Consider the following 19320-nt stretch of genomic DNA (forward strand, 5'->3'; position numbering starts at 1 on the left):
GTAAACCATGCTCTGCTATCCCAGCTTCCACAGCTGTGAGGTGGGCCTAAGTACCCAGTGCTGCCTTCTTCCAGCCCACCTGGATGCTGAGCAAAATCTCTGACAACGTCTCTGTTCCCAGAATTCCATAGCTGAATTGCTGCTGTGTCTCTGAATACCCTCTAAACAAAGAGCTTTCTTTGGAGCTGAATTTTTGAACTTGACAAATCTCAGAATGATTAAAATGAAGGCTGATGTGTGACTATACACTCCCAAGAGATATCTTCAAGTAAGTCTTTAAATTCTTTTTTAAGGTTCTGTAGGCAATAAAGGAGATAAAAAACATTATTTAATTTTTTCATACTTATCTTTGAGAAGTAAGCATTCTACTTGGTGAGCCATTAAGTACCCAATAATAAGCGAAATGCTCTTAAGGTGTAAATTGAAATGAGGAAAGCTTCTAAATCCACCCACGTTTTTTCATTGTTCTTTCTTCAGAAGTCTTATTTAAGTGTAACTTGTTTTCTCATAAAATTGACTTCATATTTTAGCTCCTGAATATTGCCTACTTAGTCCAATATTAAAAATCCTTCAAAAATGGCAAATCATTGTTTTTAGCAAGACACATCATCATGATGTAAAACACATGATCATAAATGAGAATGCTGATTTAAAATACTTCATTTTAATCAATCATTTTATTTTTAATCCACTGGCTTTGGCTATGGTTGTTATTTCCCAAATGCAAGCTGGTGCCCCTCAAGGCATGGATGTGACTTTCAGAGGAACATAGTAACAAGGATTAATATGAAATTACTTACATAGAGAGAAAGCTTCGTTCTTTACAAATTCTTTTCAGTTCCTTTTCTTGGTGCTAACACTTTTTTCCACTCTAACTTTTGTTAATTTCCCTTTTTTAATAAAGAAATCACACCTCTGGCCCTGAGTTTTTCCTGTATTTTAGCTAGAATTATAATCACTTTGTTATGTTTTATTGTCTTCTTAAAAGTAATTACCTCTTATTTATGAAAAATGATATTGATATTTGATTTATTATTGTCTTACTCCAAGAATTATTAAGTTTACTACAATGTAGGCAGTCTACAGATATGATACATGTTGGGCATCTGATATGCGAACATTGAAACTTAGAAAACATTGGTTCTGGTAAATGCTAGGTTTGAGTGTTTAAGCTTGACTTTTTTCACTGACTCAACCAAATTAGGTGGTTGGTTATTCAATGTAAAATAGATATAATCACTGGTGATTACAAATGCCACATATTAATAAAATGCATCCAGTCTTGAGTCATTGAAATCTAATGGTGGTTCTTAAAGGAGATAAATTCTTTTAACCTCCTTGAAATAAACATTCACTGGTAGATTCTATCTACCTTTAAATTTGATGGAAGTCCCTGATAATTGGTCTCTTGACATCAACAAAATTACAAACACAGTGCCACCGACAGTAAGGAATCTTGTGATAGGACTTGGTAAAAAAAAAAATCATAAACACCAAGATTTTTTTGTATATTTAAAAAGAATTATTTTTTCATCTATTATTTGTCAAATTTTTGTCTTGATGAAATATTACAATAAAAAGAGTCTTGTTGAACTTCCAGAGCTCATCACAAAGTGCATACACCTGAAATGTTTGAGAAACACTGAGCTTCTCAAACATACTCTTTAAAATTAAGAATCCCCAAGAAATACTGACCTGAACGCTGACATGAAAGAGAAGCAGCTGTTCTCTCCTGACTGGATAGATGTACGCGTGTCCTAACAAGTCGTCCTGTGAATCTGTACCATTCTGAGTGGTGCCTCTACCACTGGACTTGGGGAGGGGGGGTACTGAGCCACAGATTAGTGCAACACAAGCCTCACTGAGGAAGCTCCCAGGCTAGTAGGGCAGACAGAGGAGGGCAGTTATAGGACAAGACAGGATATGATCGAGAGCCTTCATTGCACAGATCAATGTTGCTAGGGTTTCAATGAGGAAAGCTTCTTATCAGGAGGGGAGTCCCAAGTCCTAGAAGAGAAGGCATTTGAAATGGGCCCTGAAGAATGAGTAGAATTGAGACAGAGTGGGTATTTGCGATCAGTCCCCCTCAGACTTTTACTGGAAATATGCTTTATACGAGGGACTGAGGGCACAAAGATTAAAATAAAATAATAATAGTAGTAGTTTATTAGAGAAAACCACTTTGGTGGAGGACATGGGTGCAAATTAATTGCTACGATACGATGTATTAACTGGTGTCACAGAACTCTGGAAGCAATGAGGGGGGAAGAAACTAGTTCTGCCTGGGGAATTGAGAACACGTTTATGAAGGAAATGAACTTTGATCTGGACTTTGAATGATGAGTGGAATTTTACCAGATGGAAAAAGATGAGAAATATATTCCAGGCAGCAAGCACAACATATGACTAGACATGCAGACATGAAAGAGCATACTGTGTTTGGGAAGGGTGAGAACCTTCCATGCGGCTGGAGTGTGGGGGAGGGAAGTAAGGATGGAAACAGGGATCGATAGAGAAACTGTCTGGAAAGACATGCAGTGACTAATCTGGGAAACGCTGTGTGTGTGCCATGCTACGGAATTTGAACTTCATCCTGTAAGAAAGTGTTTTAAGTAAAGCAGTACAGTTTAGATCTTCATTTTCAGGAGTAGCGTGGTGATCGCAGGAGAGAGGTAATGCACAAGATATGGTGCAGGGGAGGTAAAGAGAGGTCACCCCGAACAGAAGGGCTTGCGTGGGAATATGGCCTAGGACTGGGCAAGTTTGGAGGAAGTGGGAGAGAGCCCCGGAGGCTAGACTGACAAGTTGGCACCAAGTTCTGTGACAGTCATCCATGTGGTATTTTAGGAAATTGATCTGGAAAGGGCCTATAGAATAGGTAATCACGAAAAGACTCTAGTGTCTAAGGCACAAGCCTGTAGTGATATTCAGGCAAGAGATGCAGCGCACACTACTGGTCATCAACACACTATCTGTTCTGTCCCTGCTTCTTCCCTCCCAACTGAATCCTGGTTTTGGTCCATTTATCCTTTCTCCTCCTCCCAACTATGATCATCAGAAGAGGAGGACTATGCCCTGCCCAGAGAGTGAATCTGCTCAAGGATGAGTCCATATGGTCTGTTTCTAGCCAAGGAGATGCAAAGAAAATCTTCTAGGGGCCTTCGGGAATTTTTTTTTTTTTTTTAAAAGGAAACACAGAAAAAGACACTCTCTTCTTCTGCTGAAAACTGTCCCCATGTGCTACTTGGAACTGCCATGCCATCACTTTGATGTGATAAAAGGGACAAGTCTGTGGACAAAGCAAACATCCAAGTGGCCTGATTTCTTGATATTGTCATTGAGCCACTGATTTAAACAAACCTGGTAGTGACTTCCCTTGAGACCTCCTAAAGATGAGCCAGTTTGGGAGAAAAGTTAATAAACCAGATTTTATATATTCTTATTCAGAGGATGGCTACAGATAAAAGTTCAGGGTTGGCATCCTCAGAAATGAGACCAAAAGCCAAAAGTTGCTTGTGTTGTTTTTTGTTTTTTGTTGTTGTTGTTTTGTTTTTTTACTTTGGGCCTGGAGGAATTCTTACATTATAAATGCTTGCTCTTTGCTACATTTTCTATTGTTAATTTTTCATGTCTTCATAAATATAATTAATGCAATTTATATCAATAACAATGACTAACACATAACATAACAAGCGATTTCTCATTTGGGAAATTTTATTAACGCTTTCACAATAATAACATTGGCAAAAGGATTCTGCTGTTACTTCAAGTCACAGAAATGTGTCCCTGTGCACAAGGGCAGAGAAGCACAGACCTGGGCTCAAACACCTGCTCCTCCATGAGGCTACCACATGGCCCTGGCTGGTGGCTTCATTACCATGAACCTCACTTAGATGAAATTTTAAATGAGTTTCATAAAACTTGCTCTGTAGGGTTTGTGCTTGGTTATAATAATTACTCTACACATCCACATTTTTAGAGTTGTACTGACCTTTGTTCACAAAATTGTCAGTTACACATTATGGCTACTGATCTTTGATTTCCATTTTAGACTTCCTTCAACCAAGGTCACTGCTATCTTGAGACCCCTCAGGTCCCAGGAAGGAGGAGTAGCAGACCTTCTGAGTTCAAGGACACGGACAAGGCCATTCAATTGTCTGACAGGGTCACTGCCTCAAAAGCACAGACCTAACCCTCTTACTTTCTCTCTCTCTCATTGCAGAATGAGCTTTCCAAGCACTGGACAATTCCTTTTTTCAGGTTCTGCAGTCAGCCTGTGGAAAGGCTGGGGTAGAGTGGTGTAATTAGACCCACGGCAGACGTGGGCTATGTATGACAAGGGTTCCCATTCAGCCTGCAAGAGAGTCCACTGTTGGGATCCTGAAATGTCTGCAACTCAGATACATATTTTTATTTCTACTTCCCATTGTTCTTCATACGCATACCTCCCCCAGGATGCTCACTAGAAGGAGCCAATCAGGCCAACATAGGATTTGGGCATTCCTTGCTGTGGTATTGACTAGTCTCACATTAAGGTCCCCCAAAATCTTAATTAACATTCGTGCATCCTAACAGTCAGCAAATATTTATCCAGTACCTACTGTGTGTCAAGCCCTGATTTATGCTATAACAAATCTTTTCAGGTTTTTTTTTTTTTTGAGATTTTATTTATTTATTTGAGAGACAGAATGAGACAGTGTGTGTGTGAGATTGAGAGAGAGAGAGCACACACGCAGGTGGAGAGGCAGTAGGAGACGCAGACTGCCCGCCACGTAGGGAGCTTGATATGGGTCTTGATCCCTGGACTCTGGGATCATGACCTGAGCTGAAGGGAGATGCTTAAATGACTAAACCACCCAGGAACCCTTCAGTTTTGTTTAAATAGAGTCTTTTATTTTGAGAGAGATAAGTCAGTGATGCCCTTAGAAACCCTTTAATCCATCACCATTCGGAAGTGTTCACTTACTGGACCATCAACAAAGCTAAAATGAAGTTCTAGGTCTACAAATGTATGAAGGTCGAATCTCAGTAATCAGTAGTAGACTGGGAAGGAGCACTGTGACCCTCTCCATACATAATGTCAGAGATTAAGAACTCTAAAATAAAAGGACCACACCTTGCTGACTCAGCTGGGTCTACCAGGTGGCTGGTAAGGCAGCTGTCTCACCCACACACTAGTTTCCAAGACCAGGTACAAGAGCTCTGCTCTCCTTCCAGGAGCATGGCCCCAGTGACTGGCGGGGTTCAGTATATTTTGACTAGACATCAATCTTATCCCTGGATAATCTGAACACTTGGGCTCATTCCTTTTTCATTCAGTGACCATGTATTCCTAGTTAGGACATGTTGTGCTTTGCCTTTTATTGTGTGTGTGAGAGTAGCTTGATAATTACGGATGTCGGTTTCCATTTGACATTTGGGAACAAAAATGTTTCCACTTCACTTGTGAAACTCAACATTTTGCTTTTATGGCAATAAATTCAATGTGTAAACTCTCAAATATATCAGAAATATTTGGTCATTAAATAACTCACTTTTTTTTTTTTTAAATAACCATTCCCCACTGGGGAGGAAGGGGTAGAATAGATTGTTTGTTTTCCTTTTCCTGGGAGTAGCCCAGTAAAAAAGAAGAGAGAGAGAGAGAGAGAGAGAGATACCAGGAATATACTCATGCATGGAAAAACTTCAACATTTATCTCTCAACTCACACTCCATACTTTCTGGGTGGACTTGGGCTTGCCTGCCTTCCTCTATTACACACACACACACACACAGCTTGAGCTTGGATGAGTAGAGAAAGGTAAGACTGAGAAATTTTCTGATTTATTTGAGTATGCTCTCTGTCCATCTGTGCTCTTCTTCCTCATTAAAAAAAAAAAAAGCACCAGTATATAAATGTTGTAACCACTAGATAAAAATTAACAAATTTAATAAATGCAAATCTCAGTGTAAACTCCATTAGCATCGACATATTCTAAGCTAAGTAGGATTCTTTGCATTTTGGGGGCAGGGTTTCATACCGAATATCGATATTTAGGAACACTTTTTGGGAAATTGTACAGTAGCAAATCTGCTCCAATAATTTATAGAAAATTTGTATTTCTATACAATTTTAACATGTTCCTCTGGTCTTCCAGGTCCCGGATGAGCAAGCTGTGGTCTCAGGGGCCTGGCTTACCCACCACTCCCTCTCCTGGCCTTCTCTGGAGGCACACTGGCTTTCTGCATTTCTAACTCACCAAACTGGCCCCCACCTCAGGTTCTCTGCAATTGCTGCCCCCCTTGCCTGCACCCCTTTGCCCTCAGACCTTCTCAGGGCCAGTCCTTCCTCCGTGTGATATTGCCTCCTCAGGCAGCCTTCCCTGCACACACTTTCTAACACAGTGCTGTCCAATACACATACCAAGGGAGAGAGATGTGAGTCATACATGTACCTGTAAATATTCTTTTTAAAAAGAAAAAAAATATTTTATTTATCGAGAGAGAGAAACAGAGAGCACCTGTGTGTGCGAGGAGCGGGGGGTGGGGGGTAGGGGCAGAGGGAGATTCTTAAGCAGGCTCCATGCTGAGTACAGAGGCCAGCGACATGGGGTTCCATTCCATGACCCTGAGATCATGACCTGAGCTGATCACTTAACCGACTGAGCCACCCAGCTAACCCAATAACTATAAATATTCTAGTAGCCACATAAAATTTTTAAAAGAAATTAACTGTCACATTTTAACTTAATCCAATATATTTAAAGCATCATTTCAACATACTATAAGTGTACAAAAGTTAATGAGATATTTTACTTTATTTTTCTTATACTAAGTCTTTGAAATTGCCATCTTTCTTACCTGGCAACTGAAGTTGGACTAGCTGAATTCTCAGGAGCCCCATGTGACTAGTAGCTGCTCTACTGGACAGCATCGACCCAAGTGGACCCCCACCTCCGCTCACTCTCATCACATGACCCCTGATGGGTCATTATCATAACACTTACTGGTGTTTGGAATAATCTTGTTTATTTCCTTGCATGTTGTCTTCTGCCCTCCCATCCTCTATCTACTCCTGCCCTGAAATGAAACGTCTAAAGGACCAGGAGCTTCAGTTTGTTTTTTTTTGTTGTTGTTGTATCCACAGAGCTTGACGTATGGCCCGTTTTCAATAAATGGTTACTGAAAATTAAATGAATAAGAAACTAGTGTTTTGTTAAAACACTGCATCTGTGTGTGGCTTTTGCTTCTAAAAAGTCTTCCCTCTCTCATGCTGTGTTTCGGTTAGATGGAGTAATTACCGCCACACGTGTGCTCCTCTCCTTCCGAGTCTTCATCCAAGTCCTGCTGTAACTGCTCTTGCCTGGTCTGTATCCCACTGTATAGGGCTTCATCACAAAGAGAAAGCACTTCTGCTCCACCTTTAAACTACTTTCAAGTTAGCCTTCAACTCACAGCACGCAGAGAAAAGGAGGCCAACATCTGGACTTTTTCCTTCTTTCCCTTCCTAGCCGTTACAGGATTATGGCAAATGTGGTCAGGCTGTAACTTGTATGTATTGTACTGTAAGCCAATGGAAGGAAAACAGGATCTGTGATCAGTTGTGGCCTTGGAAACTGCCTGGAGGCCTGGGATTTCCCTCCATTGTTGCTCTAGAGGTGACCCAGTCTTGCCTGCCACTGGAGCGCTGTGTGGCAGTGGTCAAAGGTTCCAGATCTACCTGCGCTCATTTCCTCCATCTGTAAAAGGACAATAGCAATTATTTCTTATTTCCAGAAGAAGACGCAGAAAGAATGACCGCAGAATATCTTATGCCCAGTGAGAAATATTGCTGCCGGTCGTACAAAGCAGTGGGCATTGACTCAGTACCTAACATTCTGTTCTAAATGCAGGTATCACAATAAACAAATGTTAGTCTTGGAGGGTGGGTCAGTATTACTGGCAAACAGTAAAAAGTAGGCGGGGCTTGAAAAAGCGCTCCTACTCTGTCTACAGCAAGGAAAGTTTGTAAAAAGAAAAGTTTCTGCAGATTTGCTTTGGCATTTAATTACGTTAGCATTGGGCTGCTCCTGGATGAAGCAGAGGGAAGAGAAAACTGACCTGATTTTGCCCTCCCCTCCCTACCTTCTCTGCTTTCCCTCCCCCAGGGTGTCTTTGGAATTATACTCCATTACAAACCTGGTTCTGGTTTAGCTGCAAAGCCAACAAAAGGGTTGTAAAATTAAAGAATGCTGAGTTTTCAATTCAGAATTCATTCATTCATTTAAAAAAAAATGTATCATGCACCTGCTATGTATGCAAAAAGTGGAAGTGCAAAAATAAATTAGGCCTTCTGGGGGTGGGGGGGCTACTGTTTTAGCAGATGACACATTCATTAAGCAACAATTTCTGTGATTAAATTTTCAATTACAATCGTGGTAAGAGCCTTGAAGGAGAAGAGCCAGGTGGTGTGAGAAGATTGGAGTCCTGACTTCGTCCATCCTGTCAAGGTGAACTTTCGTTCTGAAATACAGGTAGGGTTTCATGCATGAAGGGGGTTGGGGAGTGTTTTAGGCAGAGGGAGCAGCAGGTATCAATGCGCTGAGGCAGGAGGAACCTGGTGTGGTCAAGAGAAAGAGCAGTGAGGAAGGGAGTGATGGGCCCAGAGGGCTCCCCAGTGAGGAGCTAAGAAAGCATCAGGACCCACGGTCCGCCTAGGGTCTCCCTGACTATTACTGACTGAATGTTCCTCTCCGTTCATTTACCTGACACTTCCATATTTAACACCAACCTGTTATGTGAATCCCCCCAAACTTGTGACTTTCTTGGGGGCCATTAGTAGATAGACACATTGCTCTATTCCTGTCTGAAGGATCCCGGTGCTGAGTCATCTGCTGTAGTAGCAGACAAGGAGCAGCAGGGGGCGGAAAGCATTCCCTTGTGTTTGCTTTGGGAGACCGCTAGCACCATGGTAAAGACCTATGCCCCTTGCTACCTAATGTGTTGAATGAGGACTGAGCAGATGTGGCTACTACCTGGGTTGGAGACCACAGCCTCTCTCATCTTCACTGAGCATTACAAAAGCAAACAGCACTTAGTTTATTAGGTGTGATTTAATCCACTCTGAATTAAACCAGGAAGCATTACTAATCTGTCTTAATGAAGCTGTGACAGTCACATGATGGTTTAAAAAAAAAAAAAAAAGGCCATTTGAGAGGATACTTCTCTAAACCTGTAGCAGGAAGCGAGAAATGTCATTCTCCACTCTCTTTCAGGATTGCTTGAAACTGGAATGATAGCTGAGAAGAGACCCTAAGAGAGGGTCTGTTGTATGGACCATTGTCGTTGGAGAGTTGTTAATGCTATTAATAGGAAGATAAGGCACCTTCCTCCTGAATGAAGTCAGATGCAGTCTCATCAGGTTTATGCTAAACTTCTGGCGGCTAGGTTTCCAACCCATGATAAATAATGATACCTCTGGGGAACACAGGAAAACAGACAAGGCTACTCATTACTACAAATTGGTCACGGACTGCGTGGTATTAACCTCACGCTGCTCGTGTCTTTCTGATTGCTGCAGGTGGAAGTCTCACGCTTGCCACGAGTCAGATCAGATAATTAGCAGATGTCACCAGTGCCAATCTGCTGATGTTTAAAAATGGAACGAGTGAATCAGCAAACTATTTAGGAAGGTAAAGCTGTGCCAATCATTCTGTCATCAAAAGCCCTGTACGGACAGTGTGGTCTGTGTGTCATCAGCATTCCTCAGCATGACCATGAGAAAGAAAAGGGAAGCCTATAGTTCAAGCATAACTATGACCATTGACTGCGTTTATAAATACCATGTTATGGAGGTATAAACAAATTTCAAAGCAATATTTAAAATGAGTCACTCGGGCAATGCTTCCCTGTTACTCTCATCGTGGGTTATTCAGCAAATGGCACTGTTGAAAGTGAGGTAGGATCTCTTTTTTCTGGAAGTACACACTTAAAATAGAATACAAATATGCATGAGTCTAAGAAACATGTAACGAATGAATATACATGAAACCAATAGAGAAAATCCAAACACAGGCACAGTTAAAATAAGAAAGGATGGCTTGATTTAGGGGAAGTTAATGGCCCTACTCTCCATGTGACAGGCACTGTGCTGGGTGCCTTGGAGCCCTACTCCACGTATACTTCAAAGCAACCCTGTACAGCTGTACAATCATCTCCATCTTTTTGACAGACTTGGGAGTTTGCGTAGCAAGCAGCAGGCTCGGATGTGGAGACGGATCTTGTCTGACTCTACCGTGGACCCTTGTTGGTGTTGATCCCCCAGCATCTCTCTCCTCTTGTATCAGCATACTTCTTTCCTTTGGGGCGTTTGGCTTCTCCTCCATTGTAGGTAGATCCAGAGGGAGCCTTTGGCTAGAATCTTTCTGTGGCAAGGATCTGAAGGGAAGGTCTTCTAGGATCTAAGGCTGGTCAACTAGACTTTCTCTCTTTAATAGTGAGGTAAGGAGGGAAGAAACTGTCCCTGCCAGGAGTCTCTGTCCTGGTTCCTGTCCCACCTCTACACCTGCTTCTCTAGACTTCCCTTGGTCTGATGTGTCGTGCTCACTGGTATCCATACAATAAGCTGAACCAGAGCTGTATTTCAAATACTGAAATAAATTCACAAGTAAAAGATCAGGTAGATGTCCTTTTCATAAATAGAACAATATGCAGATCAAAACAACATTGACCTTTACTTTCATTGGGGCCCTTATTATTACATGAATTCAATGTATGGACTTTGTAACATCTATGTAATAATAGCTCATCTTCTATGTAGATTAGAACTGTTTTCTTAGACTATTATTTGCACTGTTTTCTAGCAAGACCCCTTCCCTTTGTAAATCAAAAGTAAACTCCAGCTTTTATGTTCAGATTAGGCCAATTCAGAATTAGGCCAATTCAGTAACTGCTTTTACACTAGTCCTTATCAGGGGCCATGAGCTATGCTAAACTCTTCACAAAGAGTAATTGTGCGTAGTATATGCTATTATTCTCATCTCACACATGAGGAAGCCAAGGCTTGAAGAAGCTAAGTGACTTTCAAATAGTAACATATCTAAGAAACCATGAAACAGACCCTTGAACCTGGCCTGTCAGAGCCCAGGGCTTCACATACTCCTGCGAGGTTAGTCTGCTCTCGCACTCTGTGGAAAGCTGCCATTTCTGCTCCCCACCCGACCACTTCAAGGTGGACTGCATTGTCTCCTAGTCACAGACCAGAAAATTAGGAATAAGAGAAGTGCCTCGCTGTGGTTCATGAAGATAAGAACTGATTCAGTTTGCCTTGGAGAGGTCTCTGCCACTCTGAACAATATTGAAAATTAATCACTTGAGCAAAGCTTCCCAGTTACTGTCACTGAGCTGCTCCCTGGGAGGTTTCGTGGTATGCAGATTAAGTAAAAAGCACAGTCATAGCATGCTTATAAAATGATTCCAATCCTCCAAGTGCATTGCATGCTTCCAAGAACCAGGGCACTTTTATGAACCAGCTGGATTCTTTTAAACCAATAGGACTCTATAGTGGATAGATTAATCCATTTGTGCTGAGTCACTGGAGCCAACCCATTTAAACATCAGTTTTCATCTAGTCATCTTTGGCAAAATACAGAATTCTGGAGTGAAAAGGGTATTAAGAGGTGACTTAGTCCATGATTTTTTTTTTTTTTTTTTTAATCCCAGTGGGGAATTAAAGGACCAAACAGGTTGGGAGACTTGCCCCAGGGACCAGAGTTTCTGAGTTGCAAGCTGGGAAAACAAGGGTACCTGTCTCGAGATTCTCAGGTGAGTGTTCTTTCCACAACAATGTATTTCCTCCCCTGGGTACTATTTAAAGTTACAGCACAAACTAACTTAAGAACAAGTCAGGAGCCTGATCAGCTAATCAAGTTTCCTCAAGTTTCAGTTCTTTCAAAAGCACTTTTTATACAAGGGCATTTGTCTCCGGGGCAGCTTCTAAGTCTACAGATGAGATGATGTTTAGGGTTGCCTCGTTTGGAGCGTGACTGCTTCACGGTTAATGGAATTTTAGCAGATGATAAGATAGCATGTTGGTGGTGGGGGGAAAACATGTGGCTGCCCACTCATGCTTCTACCTCTCAGCACTCTTTCATTTACAAGGTATTCCCCTGGTGCTCAACTCCCTAAGGGATCCATCGCCCCCTCTCCCCACCCTCTTCCTGCTCAATAACCTTGAGGAGACTTTGATTGGCAGCTTGCTTCGGTGTTCCCATACAGTATGTGGAGCTCCCACTTCCGCCCTTAAAATACACTTCCTCAGCCCCCGTGTTCCACGGATCTCATTTCCCATTCAGCTTACTCACATTGCGTTGGGAGTTTCGTCAGTCCCTAAAGGACCCTGTCTTTGTTCTTTTCCTTGTATAACATATGGCACTGTGACAATCCAATGCTGAGGATGGAGGGAAAGGAGCATGACACAAGGCCAGAAGACAGACTCAGCATCAAAATTCAGTCTTTTTATTAAAAAAAAAAAAAAAAAAGGAATGCTGTTAAATATATCAGGTGAAAGGAAAGAAAGACTGCACACCATTTTCTCCGGAGCATTCCTTCCAAAGTGGGAGCCTATGAAGTGCAGGATGGATGGGGACTTGGACTGACCAGGTGGGGCTGCATGTGCTCCTTAGACCAGTGACACAGGTGCAGCAGCTGGATGGGGAGCTCCCCAGGTGAGGGTCCACTGGCAAGAATTTGCTGATGCTGTAACATAGACTGTTCCAAGTGTCTAGCCTTGCATTCTTCTCCCTCCTTCCCTGCCCAGTTCTGATGAACATCCAGTCCTTTGACTGTTCTGGCTCTTCCTCCGCACTGTTCCTAACCACCACACAGGAGATACCATGGTTAGATGGCACTGGCCTGCCCCTGGGTAGGACAGCCTCAGGCTTTAAGTCCAGCCTGCGAGAAGCTTAGAATTGGAATTTTGGGATGATGACTTTTGCCCAGATGCTCCCAATAGCATTCACCAGGGACTGGACACAACTGATTTGCAACTTAGCTCCGGGATCGAAAGTTACTTGGGTTTCCATATTGACATTGGATCCCAGGGCCCGTGTTGAGCCAAGAATTCTGAAACTGGGTTTTGGGGGCTGACGTGGTTCTCTGAGGCCTTCTGAGGACCTTGAATCTGGGAGCTCAGCTTCAAAGAGTAGCCCCTGGAGGGGCCCAAGTTCAGTGGTGAGAGGGGGGCCATGCTTGTCATGCCAGTTGATGTGGGACTGATTGTTAAGTGTCCAGATGTTTTCTTTCTCAATGCCTGGGGTAAAGAGCCTGTGAGATCAGGTTACAGACAAGATGTAAAGGAACTCATCCAAGTTCACGTAGCAAGGGAATAGAGAAGATGCAGATGATGCCACATTCAAGCTTCTCGCATGACAGCACATTCATTCCATGGATTTCCAAAAATAAGTGTAAATAAGCCAACTCTGTTCTCAACATGAAAATATTAACCTTTTCACATGAATAAGCCTTGTATCCCCAATTAGATTCCTGTCAGGTCCTAAATCTAATATTGTATTCTATTGTTGCAAACAAGAAGTACTTTCTCCAGAAATGCTGATTATTATAACGGCAAAGTGGTTTCAAGGATATGTTTTCAGCACTGTCCACCTTGTAACTTGTTCTCCATTTTTCAACTTCAAAAAATTACCATGTCAGTACCTGCCCATTGCAAAAAGACATGGTATGTAAAATAATTGCCTCCCTATCTCAGCTCCACTCCATTTGTTCAAAATAATCAATTGTCCGTTAAGCAGCCTTCCACATCTATTTCCATGTTCATCCAAGCGTAGTCAGATGTACAGAGAGATAGTCTTTCGCTTTCTTATTTTTAAAGCAAGAAAGATAGCATTGTTATCCCATACGCAGTCCTCTGTGTCTTTGTTTACTCCCTGTGATGTATATCACACATATTTTCCCAAGTTAGTAAATATAAGTTTATCCGTTCTTGCTCAGAGAATTCTTTAAGCTACTAGGTGCGTAATAGTTCCTCTAATGAGTCAATTGAAATTTACGCAATTATTCCCATATTCATAGATGTGCAAGTTCCCACAGTCTTCTAAATAACTTCCAGTTTGATCCTCATGCTATGTGGCCTCTTCACACTTCCATGCCTGCTTTTACACCTAGGGTCAATTCATTGTCTAAAATATGGTCATTTACTCTTTGGGCAAACGCCTCCTAAACTCTAGGGAATTTGTTTTCTGTGAATTAAAATCACCACATTAAGATATCTCTTCTATTCCGTAACTAAGGTCAGAGAACGTCTTTTACGTACACTAAGATCTTTTAGGTAATGTGTAGTATACAGAGTATATGAAAATGGAAAACTCTGAGTTTACAAGGGAATCATACATCTTGTGTGATCGTTTCATGTGTTTGGAGTGTATGATTTCCATTCCACTTTACTTGCAACAACAACAAGGATTTGAGGCTGTTTTTGGTTTTCTTGGCTTTTCAGAATTGTTAAACTGTCAAAAAACGTAAGCTCTGTGAGAAAGAAACTAAGCTCAAGTTTTTCTAGTTCTCTAATGTATCCCTAGCACAGAGCATGGTGTCTGATGTGCATAGCAGGGGCTCAACTAATAGTTGAGTGAATGAAAATCCACTCAGAAATTTCGCATAGTCTGAAACTCACTGTGTTGGGTCAGGAACAATTCATGTCCTAATCCACATTGTAGTTCTCCTCTTCTGAATGACCACAGGGGTCTTAGTTGCCTGAGCTCAATTAACCCCTGACTCAACTGGAAGTCTCCTGGGGACTGACCACAAGTGAGCCGGAAGCAGAGGCACACATTCAGATACCAGCTGAGAATACAACTTCCAGAATAATCTAGAGGGATAGGTGGTTTAAAAGCTGAAGCTCTCAGGGTATCATTAGTTTCAAGGCCGTAAACATAGGCTTCTGTTGGTTAAATCAAGCATGATGTAGTGGAGTACTATGCTGCCATTAAAAATGATGTGTGAGATCACGGAGTGGCATGGGCAAACAGAATATGCAGTTTCGTGGAGAGTATGATCCCATTTTGGTTACAGAAAATAAGTAGGTGTCTAGTGTAAAGGTATAAAACCAGAGGATCTATGCTAAAATGTTGATGGTATTTCTTGATGGAATTGATTGAAAGTTCTAAGAAATTTTTCTTCTCTTTGCTTATCTTTCTGTCAAAAAATTTGTAGAAGAAAAACAAGCCCTGGAAAAAACTGTTGCCGCATCACTTTTATTTGCCATCTTATGAAATCATAGCAGTTGTTTTCTTTTACCTAAAATGCTTTTGACAAAATAATGCTTGGGAAAGAAAGACGGAGGAGTGATCTATGTCCCCAAACCCGGAGGACTGGCAATAAGATTCTGATTACTAAACGAACTGGTAAACAGGCCAGGTAAAATTTCCCTCCACAGAAATGTTGATAACTGTGATCTAACTTGTCATTATGCTGGTAAGTTCTAGTTGCAGAAAAATAGGTGTCATTAGAAGAGTATTTCACAATTGTGAAGCAGTTTCCTTCAAAAAACTGACAGGTTTTGGGGAGAAACATCTTATTTGCTTAGAAATCTCCCACTGGCACAAAGGAGCGCTATGTAGAGCCCGCAAATATATTTTGCAGTGATTTGAGATTACATGTGTCTCAAGCGGGACGAGTATACTTGACGCTAAGTGGTGTTTCCCCGACCAGCCACCAGGTCCTTGTATTGCCTCAGTATCCACCGTCCTCACTGTTTGCACGAGTAACCAAACCTTGAGTTGTTCCTTTCTTCCTGGTCCTTACGTGCTGGGAAATGTTATATCCTGGAACATCTGGTTTGGCTTTAAGTGTTAGATTAGCCCTAAATGGTGACACTTTATTGGAGAGGGCAGGAGAGCAGCTAGGAAGAATGTTCTGTGCTTCTGCAGCTCTTGCTTCGGTGACCAAATGCAGTTAAAGGCTTGGTGAACATCCATGCCTCTGGTCTAGTCCTGGCACACGGACAGAGCACAGTTCTGGCACAAGAGAGCTTCCCAGTCAGTATTTGTTAAATGAATACATTTGCTGTAGAGATGTTTCATATAATATCACATTGCCAATTCAGACTTCCAGTCTCCCCTAGCCTATTTGCTTCATGCAAATGCACTAAAATTGAGCCACTTCTTTGGGTGGTTCCTGGAGAATTCTGCCTAGAAAGGTTTCAAGTTTTTCTTGATCTCTGGGAAAGTGCCCACAGGTTTTATCTCCTTAATTCTGTCAGGAAAATAAAAATGAATTAACCCAAGTCAACACAACACACATGCACATAAACTTTTGCAGTTAAACAATCTTCCAACATTATAATTCTTGTAAAAAGGCAGACACACACACACACACACACACACACACACACACACACACACACACACACATTAAGTAGCGCTTAGACATAAATAGCAGAACTCTAGAGTCTGTGATAATCTCTCAGTTTATTGGGAGATTTTTATAATGTCTGAACTCACTAAAATAATTCTCTTTGTTCTCCTCCTCCTCTACTTTCTCACTCTTTCAAAACAACTAATAAATAGAACTATACTTAGAGAAGGTGGGAAAAGGAGACAAGTAGAAATGTTCTATTATTAAGCATCTGTTGTATGCCAAGCATCATGGCAGGCATTTTACATATAATGTTTCTTTTAATCCTCACAAAACCCTTTACCAACACTATTTTAGTAACACTATTTTATGCCTCAGGGAACAGAATAAGAGAGGAGAGGAGACTTGCATAAACTCAATCAGCTATGAAATGAGCTAGCCAGGGACTCAAGTCCTTTCGTCTTAAAAGCTTGAAGACTTCACTATGCCAATGATGTAGACATCTTCCTGCTCCCTAAGTGTGGTCTCCTTGGAAGATTCTTGGTGACTCAAAAGCCTCATTTAACCAGTGCTTTCCTTAGCCTCTTCCTCCTCTCTGTCTGTGGTGTCTAATTTTGAGCAAGCGGCCCTGGAGCTTGAGCAATAAAATCCTGTGGTATGGGAGGCCACATGGGTTGATTCAACCCTTGTCTGGGTCTCACTTGGTTCCCTTCCTCTTTTCACTTTCAGGTCCCAGCCCGTGTCTGTGTCCTTTGCATAAGGAACAGGTGGCCTCCCCCGCTCCCATAGGATGATAGTGCACTGTGTTTATGGTAGTTCGTCTCATGATGTACAGTACATTTTTTATGGCACCAAGGATCAGCAGGAACTTGAGTTCTGTACATAGAGGAGCAAGATCTCTCCCACGAGAGCTGGCACACTCTGGGCATTTCCTTTAGCCTGGTGGCATTTTTATGTGTGTTCCTAACAGATGTCCTAGGTTTAGATAACTTGTTTATTTTTCTTTTTTTTTTTTTTTTTTTTTTTTTAAAGATTTTATTTATTTGTTAGAGAGAGAGATACAGAGCGCAAGCACAGGCAGACAGAGTGGCAGGCTAGAGGCAGAGGGAGAAGCAGGCTCCCTGCCGATCAAGGAGCCCAATGTGGGACTCGATCCCAGAACGCCGGGATCATGACCTGAGCCGAAGGCAGCTGCCCAACCAACTGAGCCACCCAGGCGTCCCACTTGTTTATTTTTCAATTGAACTTCCTAATTGTTCTTCTGGTACAAATGACTCTGGATGAGATGATGATGTCAGGGTACATCGGGCTATTCTTTTATGCCCTTTGCCAATATATTATGAACTTTTACCCATCTATTTACTGGAGAGCTACGATGGTGGTACTTACTGATATATTCACTGGGTGTCTGCAAAAATATACAGTGTTTCTGGTTTTTATGCTCCTGATACTCAGAGGCCCCACAATCTGAAAAGGGAAATGTGACCTCTCTCATGGCTCATGACCATCTTCATCTTCATCTTGTTTTAGTCAAACAAACTGTGGTGCAGTCCTATTTTTTCTATCGTATCCACATTTACATAGGGATGTTACAGAACTGATATTGTGCAGCATACGCTCTTCTGTACCTTACATTACTCACTTAAATAAATTAAATTAATAAAATAAAATAAAATAAAATAAATATTTTATTTTTTAATTTTATTTATTTATTTTAAAAATAAAATAAATTAAAAGTTTTTTAAAAATGTGGAATGCTTCACGAATTTGCTTGTCATCTTTGCACAGGGGCCATCCTAATCCTGTCGGTATTGTTCTAATTTAGTATATGTGCTAGAGAAGCAAGCACCTCAATACATTTCATAACTATTTCCCCCATCTCAATATTTTCCCAAAGCACAATTCTTTTAGGCTGTGTACTATTCCCTCTCAGGATATGACAATTTATTTAACGAATCTCCTATCGTTAGAAATTGTTTCCAATTTCTCCTCATTTAAAAAAAATGCTAGAGCTAAATTTTTGTGTATGGATTGTTTTACATCGCCATTCTGATTATAAATTTTTATAAGTATGGAATTGCTGGGTAAGGGGTCCATACTTTTGAGATTCTGAGATATTGTGAAAAGTGTGATTACGTCAGCTTTTACTCTCCCCACCAGTTTTATTTCCCTTCCATCCATGTTGACCTCATATCCGAGCACATGATTTGGGCTCACTTCGAAGCTGGGAACATTTCGTGCTCATTTTCTCCACTCTGCTGAACACCTACTTCTGTAACTTCCCCAAAACAAGCTTTTGTGGAGTCATAATGACTATGTGTCTTTCATTTCATTACTAAATATCTGTACTGAAAGTTAGATGATCCCATCAGTGTCAAATGAATTGTTTACAGCTCTTTGGGAAGCCTAGTAACATGCCAGAGAGATTCTGTGGTTGTAGATAAGTTTTCTCCTCCAAATAATTTTATTCTTCTATAGCACGAATGCTGTACTCTTCTTCAGATAAAGTGAATTAAACAAGACATACAGTATTATGTTTTGGGATATATATATATGTATATATATAGATATAGATACACACACACACACACACATGCATACATACACTCAGGATTCATCAGTAATGGTTTTAGACTTGTTTTTTTCATCAGGAAATATATTGTATCGATCTTACTAAACCCATCCATCAGCTGGGATGCCTCTGCCTTTAAGTACAATACCAAGTCATTTCTTTGTACTGGAATTCTTGTCTCTATTTCTTGGCCAGGTTAAAGAAATTCAGATAATATTGGTATTGGGAATGTAGTTAGACAAGTGTACCCAGGCACCGGGTTACTATAAAAACATAGGTGTTTGGCATCCCACTAAAAAAGTCTTCTCATTTGGTGCATACACAATGTTCTGAATGGCTATTATGATTAATTAACTTTTCCATGTTGATGTAGGAAGTTTTACTAGCTCTTAGAAAACTAGCTCTGACTAGCTTTTAGT

At 41.2% G+C, this 19320-nt stretch overlaps 1 non-coding gene across 1 annotated transcript; it reads right to left on the reverse strand.

The window, feature by feature from the left end:
- Window positions 1–18072: 18072 nt before the first annotated feature.
- On the reverse strand, window positions 18073–18178 carry LOC116589561. The gene has a single exon (XR_004285334.1). It is a non-coding gene; the product is annotated as a U6 spliceosomal RNA (small nuclear RNA).
- Window positions 18179–19320: the final 1142 nt, after the last annotated feature.

The sequence above is a fragment of the Mustela erminea genome, chromosome 4 (genome assembly GCF_009829155.1).
Source record: "Mustela erminea isolate mMusErm1 chromosome 4, mMusErm1.Pri, whole genome shotgun sequence".
Lineage (NCBI taxonomy): Eukaryota > Metazoa > Chordata > Mammalia > Carnivora > Mustelidae > Mustela > Mustela erminea.